Source organism: Bombina bombina, chromosome 1 (genome assembly GCF_027579735.1).
Source record: "Bombina bombina isolate aBomBom1 chromosome 1, aBomBom1.pri, whole genome shotgun sequence".
Lineage (NCBI taxonomy): Eukaryota > Metazoa > Chordata > Amphibia > Anura > Bombinatoridae > Bombina > Bombina bombina.
This window is the reverse complement of record NC_069499.1, coordinates 1,429,694,571-1,429,708,111: the sequence shown is the minus strand read 5'-3', so window position 1 is coordinate 1,429,708,111 and position 13,541 is coordinate 1,429,694,571.

The window sequence follows — 13,541 nt, the reverse complement described above, 5'->3', positions numbered from 1 at the left end:
AAAATAAATCCCAATATCAAAAATGCATGAATAGATTTGACCAATAAATGCACACTTATAGCTATAGGGTATAAAAAATATTCTAATTTAATATTCTAAAAATATTTAATTATGTTATTTGCGGATTAGGGGTTAATTGCGTTATTGTTTTGCGATGTGGGGGTTGGCGGTGTAGGTAATTGTTAATACTTCATTCGGGAGGTTAGTTTTTTTTTGTTATACGTCGTGCGGGCAGTTACATGTTTTTTTTATTTATTGCAGGCGGTTACGTGTTTTTTTTCATTGTTTCGTGCGGGCTGTTTTTTTTAAAAAAAAAACTTTGTTTGCCTACGTATCCAGGTGGATTCCGAAAATGGTAGGGTGGTAGGGTGGTGAAAGAATCCACATTCCGACCTGCAGGGGATTCTTTCACCACCCTGCCATTTTCGGAGTGGATTCTTTTGACTGCACGTGCAGCCAACATTTTTTTGGCTGCCTCGCGCAGCCAACATTCCTGTGAGGATGCGTGCACAACTGGCGACACTGGCGGACGCATTACAAACGCGATTATAGTATAGATTTGATAAAATAAGTAAATTAGAACTTTTTTTTTATTTTGTATGCTCTATCTGACTCATGAAACTTTGACTTCCATGTTAAAATATTTTTTCATTTTAATGCAGAAAATATAAGATAGGAGACCCAGCCAACAGTGGTACAGCCAACACCTGCATCATGGGAACAATCAGTTCCCCAAGTGCCTCTATGTTTGTCTAAGCTTACAGACCAATGCTGGGTATATATATATATATATATATACTGTATATATATATATATATATATATATGCCCACTGCTCTGTATCTATCTTAAACATCCTTCCAATAGACTAGACTGCTCGCTCATTGGCTGTGCGACATTCCAGTACTTATAGTGCTCGATTTATCAAGCCCTTCTCCTTCCTATAACTGCAGGACAGGTTCTCACAAGAGAACCTGCAGTCACGATTTATCTAGCAGCGGTAATCGGACCACTACTTCCCTACCCTCTTCTCCACCTCTTAGGTGGGGAATTTCAATCTCTCTGGTCTCGTCCGACTTGGGGGATTGACAGCCCCTGCCCACGCGTGATTGGCTGTGCGCGGGCGGGATGGCACACAAGCGCAAAATAGCGCTCATGTGCAATATTAAATTTCAGCAGCAAATTGCTGCCCAACAGAGGAGAGCTGGGGTGGACAGGGGAGAATATGTACACCCCTGTCTGCCCTTAAATGATCAATCGAGCCCATAGTTCCCAGCCACGCGGCTATGGTTGCCACCTGTCTGGGTTTCGAATCACATCTCAGGGTCTCAAACTGCCTGAAACCCGGACACATTATTCAACAGCACAGCTGAGGGCTCCTGCTGGGAAGTGTCATCCTGCAGAGCAGAGTACAGAACGTCTATACCAATCTGCTGGGAGGGTACACACTGCATTGTGGTAAGTTCCCCTCATCGCTTCCACCACTGCAGGCAGGTGCCTTTTTATCCTGCAGGATGTGGCATTGCACAGTACCATCAAGGAAGCTGGTTGCAGGAACTCTTCTGTCAAATACGCTGCAAAGTCACAGAGAGGAAAATCTCACACACTTTTAATAGGCAAAACGGTGTGACTGGATTAGGAAGTGAGGGAACGCACTGCTCAGATCAAGGGCATCACGGACAATAGCAGGTGCATAGCATTAGTTACCGGGGGGATGGGCGAATGTGTTTATATTCAGTGGCGTCACTAGGGTTGGTGTCACCCGGTGCGGTAAGTCATGGTGTCACCCCCCCCCAGAAAGCAGACACACACAAAAACACAGGCAAACACACATACAAACACTCAGACACACTTAAACACATACTCAGATGCACACACAAACACTCGGAAACACACTCAGACACACACAAAAAAACACACACAAAAAAACACACACACAAAAACACACACACAAAAACACTGAGACACACAAAAACTCAGACACACACATACAAAATATGTAAACTGCACTTCATTAATTAGGAAGCTCATGCCTAGAGCTGCTCCCTGGTTCAGCAGAACATCAAATGAAAGATAAACAGAGCACTCTAAAATAAATCACTGAAGAAAAGGTTTAAGCACGCAAACTATGAAAATTCTGCTCTCTGACCCTGTTCCAAGTCTGTCAGTGCACAGCCCTGGGCCGCATGTCACTGAGCAGTGAGCACAGATAGGCAGGCAGGTTTAGGCTAGCAGCGCAACTTTGCAAGCCCCACGGCACACCCACAACATTCATAGTGAAATTGGGCAGGGGAGGAGCAAAGTACAAACAAGCAAAAGCAGCCGGGAAAACTATTTGTTGAAATTGCAGCACTGGCTCAAGGGGCAAAAAAATTGTGTGTCTACAACTTCCCCAGTCCCACTAATGTTCACAAATGCCAGCCTCTAATAAAATAACCTATGCATCTCAACATTGTATTTCTTTGAATTTCAATAAAATGTAAAAAAAAAAAAAAAAAAAAAAAAAAAAAAATTTTTTTTTTTTTTTTTTTTGGTGTCACCCCCTGGAGGGTGTCACCCGGGTGCGGCCCGCCCCCCCCGCCCCCCCCTAGTGACGCCACTGTTTATATTTGAATTTGAATGTTAGAATTTTATTGTAGAAATTCGATTTACATAATAGAATGTTGATAAGAATGAATATTCTTAAAAATTCAATTTTCAATGTGATTTACAGTTTTCAAATGTCACATTCAAATTCAAATGTCACATTCGAATTTGAATATTACATTTATAAAACACAATAAAAAACACAGTATTAGACTAGAAATACTATTTCAATTTGATTGTAGCATTCGAATATTACATTTATTAAACACAGTTGTAAACTAAAAATACCATATCGGATTTGAATGTCACATTCACATTTGAATTCGAATATTACATTTAAAATACAGTATTAGACTAGAAATACTATTTCGAATGTAGCATTTAAATTCGAATATATTACATTTATTAAACACAGTTGTAGACTAGAAATACTATTTCGAATTTGAATGTCACATTCGAATTTGAAAGTCACATTCAAATTCGAATATTACATTTCGAAATTGAATGAATACATAGCTAAACATTCTATTATTCGAACGAATATTTTTGAATTTTATTGAAAAATTCGAAAACGAAAATTCGAAAATAGAATGTTAGAATGTTATATAAACATTCGAAATTCGATTCGAAAGAACAAATGTATCAAAATTTGTTTTAAATTTAGAATTTTTAGAAACATTCGCCCATCCCTATAGAGAGTTTATAACTTTGTATTTTAATTCCAGCCAGTATGGCAATGGCATCACGATTGTAGGGTATTTAATATACCAGTAATTTAGACCATAACTCATTTATGATGTATGTAAGGGGATTCTGGGCTTTGTAGTCCTACTGATGTTGCACTATTATTCTGCATGCTCCCATCCCCTTTCTACTTTTTAACAGCCTGTTCTCTCTATCTAGACTGCTGCAAGGTGATTATTATAAAGCTCATCCAGAATTTTTTTTGTGTGTGAGATAATGTATTTTGGGCTTTGATTCGTTGCACCTATAGTTTGACTTTGAGGTTGTATATATGCTGATCACATGAGAACAACTATGCAAAACATCTGGAATTATTTAGCAGTTTATTTAGGAATCCTAAATAAACTGCTAAATAATTCTAGATGTTTTGCATAGTTGTTCTCATGTGATGCATCTGTGTTTGAAAATATAGATTTGGTAGATGCTGTGAACCAAGGGTCAAGTCATACAAAAAAAAGTGTGGCAATTTTCAAATCACCAAGATTTCCACACCCCTCATAATAAAAGGGATATGAAACCCAAATGTTTTTCTTTCATGATTCAAATAGAGCATGCACTAACCAGGCTGCTGAACCAAAAATGGTCTGTCTCCTAAGCTTATATTTCTGCTTTTTTAAATAAAGATACCAAGAGAACGAAAAAACTTTTATAATAGGAGTAAATTAAAAAGTTGCTTAGAACTGCATGCTCTATCTGAATCATGAAAAGAAACTTTGGGTTTCATATCCCTTTAATATTTTTTATACACAGACGCACACATACATACATACAGACATACAGAAACACAATCACAGTCTTATACACACATTCAGACACACATAGAGAAACACAGTCTCTTACACAGACACACATACAGATATTTTCTGTACACACACACAGAAGAACACTCTCTCACAGTAATACACTCTCTCAGATACAAATAAGCTCTCACACATACACAGATACACTATCTCTCTTGCAAACACACACACAGAAACACGCTCTCTCCACAGACACAGATAAACACATTCTCTGTGCATAGTGTATACTCTACAAAAAAAAAATGTTGTGCAGTGCTAGAGTGTTCAGGTTTGACTTGAAGAAAAGGTGCCAACTCTACGCGCGGCCTAGAAAGGATCCAGCCACACCGGGTTGAATTTTAGGTGCGAATGTCAGCAGTTGGCCGGGGCATTTGGGGGAACCTATCCTTATTTTAGGGACTTCAATCCAGGGCACCAAGGCCTACTTTAAAGGGGTGAGTGGAGCCTTGGGGCCTGGGTTTGTTGAGCCCTGCATTAGAGCATGTTATTTTATGACTATTGACCCTGCATTACTGTGTGTTTTACCCCCTGCAAAGGCGTTTAATACACAGAAGAAGAACTGCTTAGGACCTGTAGAGCACTGCCAGTCCCAAGTGGTAACCACAGCTGATCCAACCAGTCGCACAAAAATACATATTAGTGCAGAGTCAATAGTCTTAAAATGATTCTCTAATAAATTAGGAACTGCAGAAATTAAGTTAAAAAATTAAATAAAAGGTAAAATCCTTTTAAATAAATAGAACTTATTGCAATGATTTCTAGTATAACACACTGCTTAGTGTTGTTGTTTTTAATCACAACTGTTTTAGATCCCTTTAAGAAGCAGTTCCAGCTTCTTATCCTCTCCCCCATCTGAGATGTGCCAGAGTTAAATTCCCCTAAACTTGCTTGTTCAGTGTAATTGACAGGCCCTGCTCTCTTATGATAGTATTGTTTTATATAAAATACACTTGGTAGAAAACTACTGTGTATAATAACAAAAAAAGGGGGCGCTCACTAAAAAGTAAAACAATTAATACATTCTTTAACAAATAACCAAGATAATAAAAAGTGATAATATAGATCAAATAATCAAATAGTATGTGTGATATATGTAGAGCAATTGTTGTATAAAAGACACATAAATTAAAATAAAAGATAAAAAAAATAAGGATATAACCATAAATAACGTCCACAACCAGCAGGTTTGTGATGTGTATAAAATAAATTTACAATCCAAATGGAGAAAACACCCATCGATTCGTCACTCCTTGACAAGGATCCTGAGTCCCAAAAGATGCTGAAACGAAATACAAGAGAGAAAATGGAGGCGCTTCATAGGGTGAATATGTTCATACAGAGTTGGAAATTCCAAGTGAAGACAAGTGGCAACTCACGTGTTAACAGGCACCACCAGTGGTGCGTGTGGCACGAGTTGGGGCACACTGGTTACCCCAGCGAGACAATCACTGGCAGTAGCAATCCAGCTGAATAGGACAGCGTGTGGATTCAGCGATGCCGACAACAGGAGCCAGAGTCAGTGCGTTCTTAGGATCCCCAGTAAGGTAATCAGCTCAGAATACAACTGAGAGCACAGGCGGTTAACAAAGAGGCAAAATTCCCAGATTAGGAAAACAGCAAGTGTGGGCTCAAAAAATGTGACTAGATGCGCTCAAAAAGTGCAAGGTTGTACACAAAGGTACAGAGTGAGAGCTACAGTTCCAAAGTTAAAACAATTTATTTAAAAAGCAACGCATTTCTCAGTGGATTAACCACCGTTTCATCAGGCTAACAATGAATTCTAAAACACAGGTACTGTATATATCCACAACAAAGTAAGTTACGCCCACCAATCAAAGTAACAGGTGAAATTGTAATGTGATACCCACTAGTTGGATTTTCAGTCTAACAGTTTGATCACAGGAACTGTCTCAATCACAATTTGATAAAATCCAAAACAATGTTCATATATAATATGATTTGATTTGATCAACCAGCTAATCAAATAGAAAAAAAGCAGAACAATTCCAAAGCACCGAAAGATGGGTAAGAAAATCTAACCTCTAGATAAATGGTATGTGTATATTTTATGTGTAAGTATTATTATTGTTATAAGGAGTGTGTGTAGGCTAATCGAACTGAATGAAAAAAGGAAGGTGTACAAAAAAAAGGAGAAACTGGATTAAAAATTAATGTGAAATCTGAACGTGTGTAATACGTGATATGTAAGGCTAGGGGGCCAATTTATCAAGCTCCGTATGGAGGACTCGTGTTTCTGGTGAGCCTTCAGACTCGCCAGAAACACCAGTTATGAAGCAGCGGTCTAAAGAACGCTGCTCCATAACCTGTCCTCCTGCTCTGAGGAGGCGGACAGAGATCGCGTGAAATCAACCCGATTGAATACGATCGGGTTGATTGACACCCTCTGCTAGGGGCCGATTGGCCACAAATCTGCAGGGGGGCGGCGTTGCACCAGCAGTTCACAAGAGCAGCTGTTGCAATGCTGAATGAGGAGAGCGTATTGCTCTCAGCATTCAGCGATGTCTGTCGGACATGATCTGCTGATCGGATCATGTCCGACAGGCCTTTAGTAAATAGGCCCCTAAGAGTGTTGATTGGCATGAAGGAAACTGGTATATAGATTGGTGTGAAATCTGAACTTGTATAATATGTGATAAGATAAGAGTGTTGATTGGTGTGTTAATATCTAAGGAGCACTAGGATTTAAATGAGTTTTTGTGAACCTGAAATAGTGGTGAATCATGTTCGTGAGTGTGTGAAATGTGAATATTGAAAGTGATGTAAGTGATTGATAAAAATGTATATAGTAGGTAAGTGATAATTTGAATATAATGGTGGGGGAGTGTTAGTGAAAAAAGTATGTCCTATTAGATAAAGGAAAATATGTGGGCTTCTAAATAAAGGATCAATTTTTTCTAATGCAAAGGAAAAAACATATATGTGAAAGTGTGTAAATGTGAGTGATAGAAAATTAAAAGCTGTGAGATCATATTGGAACCACACAATCTCAAGTATAAAATTGTACAGTATCAAATATTAAAATGTTAATCAAACGCAGCAAGATCCATATTCATATCGAGACCTATTGGGCTAAAGGTTTGTAACTTATAGATCTAGATGGTTTCTCTCTGTCTAAATCAATTGTAACAATTATATGTTCAATAGGAGTAATAGAAAAAATATTTGTATCACCTTTGTGGTGTCCACGACAATGAGCAGCTACACTATGTGGTTTTATTTGTTTTTTTCATGTTATAAAGATGTTCATTCCATCTGGTTCTAATGGTGCGACACATGCACCCCACATATTGGACCCCACAAATACTTGTTAGTAAGTACACTACGTATATAGAGGAACAATCCATACGTGTCTTGATGGAAAACATAGTTTATGTTTGATTAGATTGGAAATTGGTTTGTCCATGGGTCACATACATGTTGCGCTTCTTTCTATTACATTTAAAGCAACCCTTAGCAGATAGAAATGCAGGAACAATGCTAGAGGAATTTAACTTATGTCCTAAGTTTGTACTTTTTATTTTTATTTTTATTAACCATTATCTTGCTCGGTGCTAATTTGTTTTTTAGGGTCGGAGCCCTTTTAAAAAACTTTGGTCTTTCTCCTATTAGGCCCTTTAGGATAGGGTCTTTTGGAAATAAATGCCAATGTTTTTACGGGATATTTTGTATTTTCTTGTGATTAGAAGTATATCTCATAATAAACATGGAAGATGATGTATTTTTATTATTGTAATTTTTAGGTGTATATTTAATGATATCATTCCTATCTAATGATCTAGCTCTTGGGTAACTTTGATCGGTAGGATAACCTCTATCAAGGAATCTTGTGGTGATAGTTGCACTTTATAAATCATAATCCGCAAGGGAGCTGCAATTCCTATGTAATCTCCGATATTGCCCGTAAGGTACATTGGTTTTCCAAGGTAGATAGCGGTTGCTGCTAAAGTGTAAATAACTATTGCCATCTACTGCTTTAAAATGTAATGGGATTATCTAGAGGTAAGATTTTCTTACCCATCTTTTGGTGCTTTGTTCTGCTTTTTTCTATTTCATTAGCTGGTTGATCGTATCAAATCATATTATATATAAACATGTATCAATTCTTCTCCTTTAATTATTGGTCATTTTATATGACTTCTATTATCAATTCTTATAATATTTGCTAATGTTGTCATTCCTATATTATGTATTATGGGATTTTATCAAATTGTGATTGAGACAGTTCCTGTGATCAAACTGTTAGACTGAAAATCCAACTAGTAGGTATCGCATTACAATTTCCCCTTTTGCTTTGATTGGTGGGCGTAACTTACTTTGTTGTGAATATTCACCTGTGTTTTAGAATTCATTGTTAGCCTGATGAAATGGTGGTTAATCCACTGAGAAACGCGTTGCTTTTTAAATAAATTGTTTTAACTTTGGAACTGTAGCTCTCACTGTATACCTTTGTGTACAACCTTGCACTTTTTGGGCGCATCTAGTCACATTTTTTGAGCCCACACTTGCAGTTTTCCTAATCTGGGAATTTCACCTCTTTGCTAACCGCCTGCGCTCTCAGCTGTATTCTGAGCTGATTACCTTACTGGGGATCCTAAGAACGCACTGACACCGTTTGGCTCCTGTTGTCGGCATCGCTGAATCCAGACGTTGTCCTATTCAGCCCGATTGCTACTGCCAGTGATTGTCTCGCTAGGGGGACTGGTGTGCCCCAGCTCGCGCCACATGCACCACTAGTGGTGTCTGTTAACACGTGAGTTGCCACTTGTCTTCACTTGGAATTTCCAACTCTGTATGAACATACTCAGCCTAGGAAGTGCCTCCATTTTCTCTCTTGTATTTCGTTTCTCTTATGATAGGTTGCACTAGAGCTCTTGGGTATAGTCTTAAATGTTGCTGAACAATGCTGCATTGCAAGTTACAACTGCAGGCGGACAAGTCCTCTGATGAGAACTTGTTCGCCTGCAACTTGATAACATTTCCTTTGTATGTATATTTTCTCAGTTTACTGTTGTAAATATGTTTCTCCGTTCTTCATGTAAAATGAGATAAAAGTGCTTTTTCAAAATAATCATAATGAAAATGAAAGACCTAATTAAAAGCGTCTAAAATAAAAATTCTGCTTGGTTTCCTTTTTACCAGAAGTTGAACGTAATCCACTTATTCAGTCTTTGCAGGAAGTTCCTGCAGCTCACCAATGTGATCTTGCTGCAAAGTTTGGATTGTCCGTGCCAGTAATATGAATGACCACTGCACCCCTAGACAACACACACATTAATCATTAGAAAATAACTCCTCCTTAGGGAATGAGCTATTTATTTTATTTATTTATTTTAAACTTATTTCCTTTACAAAAAATGCTAGAGCTGGATAAAAGCTAAGGAGGTCATTTAGGGACATAGCTGCTAAAACCTAGACCAGGTTGTTTTAAAGGTGTACAATGTACTGCTTGTAATAATATGCTGCCTGGCAACTATCTTAACCATCAATAAACAATAGATGGCTTTATATATGTGTTTATGTGTGGTATCTTCTGTACAAGTAAGCATGTGATCTATTTGCTAATTACATGTGTGGATAATTAGTAGGGCTAGCATAAGTAATCATTGGACATCTATTATTAAGTTGACATTCTGATTCTGAATAACTTGTGTGAGGAGGCATTTTACTGAAGCACACCATGCTGTTTCTAGCTAAAAGGGACAGTAAACATTTTAATTTTATTTTATTTTATTTTTTAATTTTGTGTAGTAAAACAATTTTGCAATCTACTTACATTATTTATTTACCTCCTTTTCCTGTAATTTAATTCTGAAAATTGTTTTCCTGTTAACAAGCTTAACCTTCCCACATATCTGTCCCTAATTGGCTTTAGTAGAAATTATCAGATAAATAACTGCAAAATAATGGTTATTTCTCTAACATAATGGGGCCCATTTATCAAAGGGCTTGCGGACCTGATCCGACACTGCGGATCAGGTCCGCAAGACCTCGCTAAATGCGGAGAGCAATACGCTCTCCGCATTTAACATTGCACCAGCAGCTCACAAGAGCTGCTGGTGCAACGCCGCCCCCTGCTGACTCGCGGCCAATCGGCCGCCAGCAGGGAGCTGTCAATCAACCCGATCGTATTCGATCGGGTTGATTTCCGGCGATTCCTGTCCGCCTGCTCAGAGCAGGCGGACAGGGTTATGAAGCAGCGGTCTTTAGACCGCTGCTTCATAAGTTGTGTTTCTGGCGAGTCTGAAGACTCGCCAGAAACACGGCCCTTCAAGCTCCGTACGGAGCTTGATAAATGATAGGAAACAATGATAGGAAACAATGGGGCAGTTTGAGCTGAAAAAAAAACACCTTCAAAAAAGCAGCGTTCAGCTCCTAACGCAGCCCCATTGTTTCCTATGGGGAAACACTTCCTAAGTCTGCATCTGACACCCTAACATGAACCCAGAGTCTACACACCCCTAACCTTACACTTATTAACCCCTAATCTGACGCCCCCACTATCGCTGACCCCTGCATATTTTTTTTAACCCCTAATCTGCCGCTCCGTACACCGCCGCAACCTACGTTATCCCTATGTAACCCTAATTTGCTGCCCCTAACACCGCCGACCCCTATATTATATTTATTAACCCCTAATCTGCCGCTCCGTACACCGCCGCAACCTACATTATACCTATGTACCCCTAATCTGCTGCCCCTAACACCGCCGACCCCTATATTATATTTATTAACCCCTAATCTGCCCCCCACAACGTTGCTGCCAGCTACCTACAATAATTAACCCCTAATCTGCCGACCGGACCTCACCGCTACTATAATAAAGTTATTAACCCCTAATCCGCCTCACTCCCGCCTCAATAACCCTATAATAAATAGTATTAACCCCTAATCTGCCCTCCCTAACATCACCGACACCTAACTTCAAGTATTAACCCCTAATCTGCCGACCGGACCTCGCCGCTACTCTATTAAATTTATTAACCCCTAAAGCTAAGTCTAACCCTAACACTAACACCCCCCTAAGTTAAATATAATTTTTATCTAACGAAATAAATTAACTCTTATTAAATAAATTAATCCTATTTAAAGTTAAATACTTACCTGTAAAATAAACCCTAATATAGCTACAATATAACTAATAATTATATTGTAGCTATTTTAGGATTAATATTTATTTTACAGGCAACTTTGTAATTATTTTAACCAGGTACAATAGCTATTAAATAGTTAATAACTATTTAATAGCTACCTAGTTAAAATAATTACAAAATTACCTGTAAAATAAATCCTAACCTAAGTTACAATTAAACCTAACACTACACTATCAATAAATTAATTACATAAAATACCTACAAATAAATACAATTAAATAAACTAACTAAAGTACAAAAAATAAAAAAAGAACTAAGTTACAAAAAATAAAAAAATAATTTACAAACATTAGAAAAATATTACAACAATTTTAAGCTAATTATACCTACTCTAAGCCCCCTAATAAAATAACAAAGCCCCCCAAAATAAAAAAATGTTCTACCCTATTCTAAAATTAAAATAGAAAAGCTCTTTTACCTTACCAGCCCTTAAAAGGGCCTTTTGCGGGGCATGCCCCAAAGAAAACAGCTCTTTTGCCTGTAAAAAAAAACATACAATACCCCCCCAACATTACAACCCACCACCCACATACCCCTAATCTAACCCAAACCTCCCTTAAATAAACCTAACACTAAGCCCCTGAAGATCTCCCTACTTTATCTTCACCACACCGGGTATTACCGATCCGTCCAGGCTCCGAAGTCTTCATCCAAGCCCAAGCGGGGGCTGAAGATGTCCATGATCTGGCTGAAGTCTTGGCCCAAGCGGGGGCTGAAGATGTCCATGATCCGGCTAAAGTCTTGGCCCAAGCGGGGGCTGAAGAGGTCCATGATCCGGCTGAAGTCTTCTATCAAGCGGCATCTTCAATCTTCTTTCTTCCGGATACATCTTCATCCCGCCGACGCAGAACATCCTTCTTCACCGACGACTTCCCGACGAATAGCGGTTCCTTTAAGGGATGTCATCCAAGATGGCGTCCCTCGAATTCTGATTGGCTGATAGGATTCTATCAGCCAATCGGAATTAAGGTAGGAAAATTAAGGTAGGAAAATTCTGATTGGCTGATAGATGTTCCGCATCGGCGGGATGAAGATGGATCCGGAAGAAAGAAGATTGAAGATGCCAAGCGGGGACATCTTCAGCCCCCGCTTGGGCCAAGACTTCTGCCGGATCATGGACATCTTCAGCCCCCGCTTGGGCTTGGATGAAGACTTCGGAGCCTGGACGGATCGGTGATACCCGGCGTGGTGAAGATAAGGAAGGATGATCTTCAGGGGCTTAGTGTTAGGTTTATTTAAGGGGGGTTTGGGTTAGATTAGGGGTATGTGGGTGGTGGGTTGTAATGTTGGGGGGGGTATTGTATGTTTTTTTTTACAGGCAAAAGAGCTGTTTTCTTTGGGGCATGCCCCGCAAAAGGCCCTTTTAAGGGCTGGTAAGGTAAAAGAGCTTTTCTATTTTAATTTTAGAATAGGGTAGGGCATTTTTTTATTTTGGGGGGCTTTGTTATTTTATTAGGGGGCTTAGAGTAGGTGTAATTAGCTTAAAATTGTTGTAATATTTTTCTAATATTTGTAAATTATTTTTTTATTTTTTGTAACTTAGTTCTTTTTTTATTTTTTGTACTTTAGTTAGTTTATTTAATTGTATTTATTTGTAGGTATTTTATGTAATTAATTTATTGATAGTGTAGTGTTAGGTTTAATTGTAACTTAGGTTAGGATTTATTTTACAGGTAATTTTGTAATTATTTTAACTAGGTAGCTATTAAATAGTTATTAACTATTTAATAGCTATTGTACCTGGTTAAAATAATTACAAAGTTGCCTGTAAAATAAATATTAATCCTAAAATAGCTACAATATAATTATTAGTTATATTGTAGCTATATTAGGGTTTATTTTACAGGTAAGTATTTAGCTTTAAATAGGATTAATTTATTTAATAAGAGTTAATTTATTTTGTTAGATAAAAATTATATTTAACTTAGGGGGGTGTTAGTGTTAGGGTTAGACTTAGCTTTAGGGGTTAATAAATTTAATAGAGTAGCGGCGAGGTCCGGTCGGCAGATTTGGGGTTAATACTTGAAGTTAGGTGTCGGTGATGTTAGGGAGGGCAGATTAGGGGTTAATACTATTTATTATAGGGTTATTGAGGCGGGAGTTAGGGGGATTAGGGGTTAATAACTTTATTATAGTAGCGGTGAGGTCCGGTCGGCAGATTAGGGGTTAATTATTGTAGGTAGCTGGCGGCGACGTTGTGGGGGCAGATTAGGGGTTAATAAATATAATATAGGGGTCGG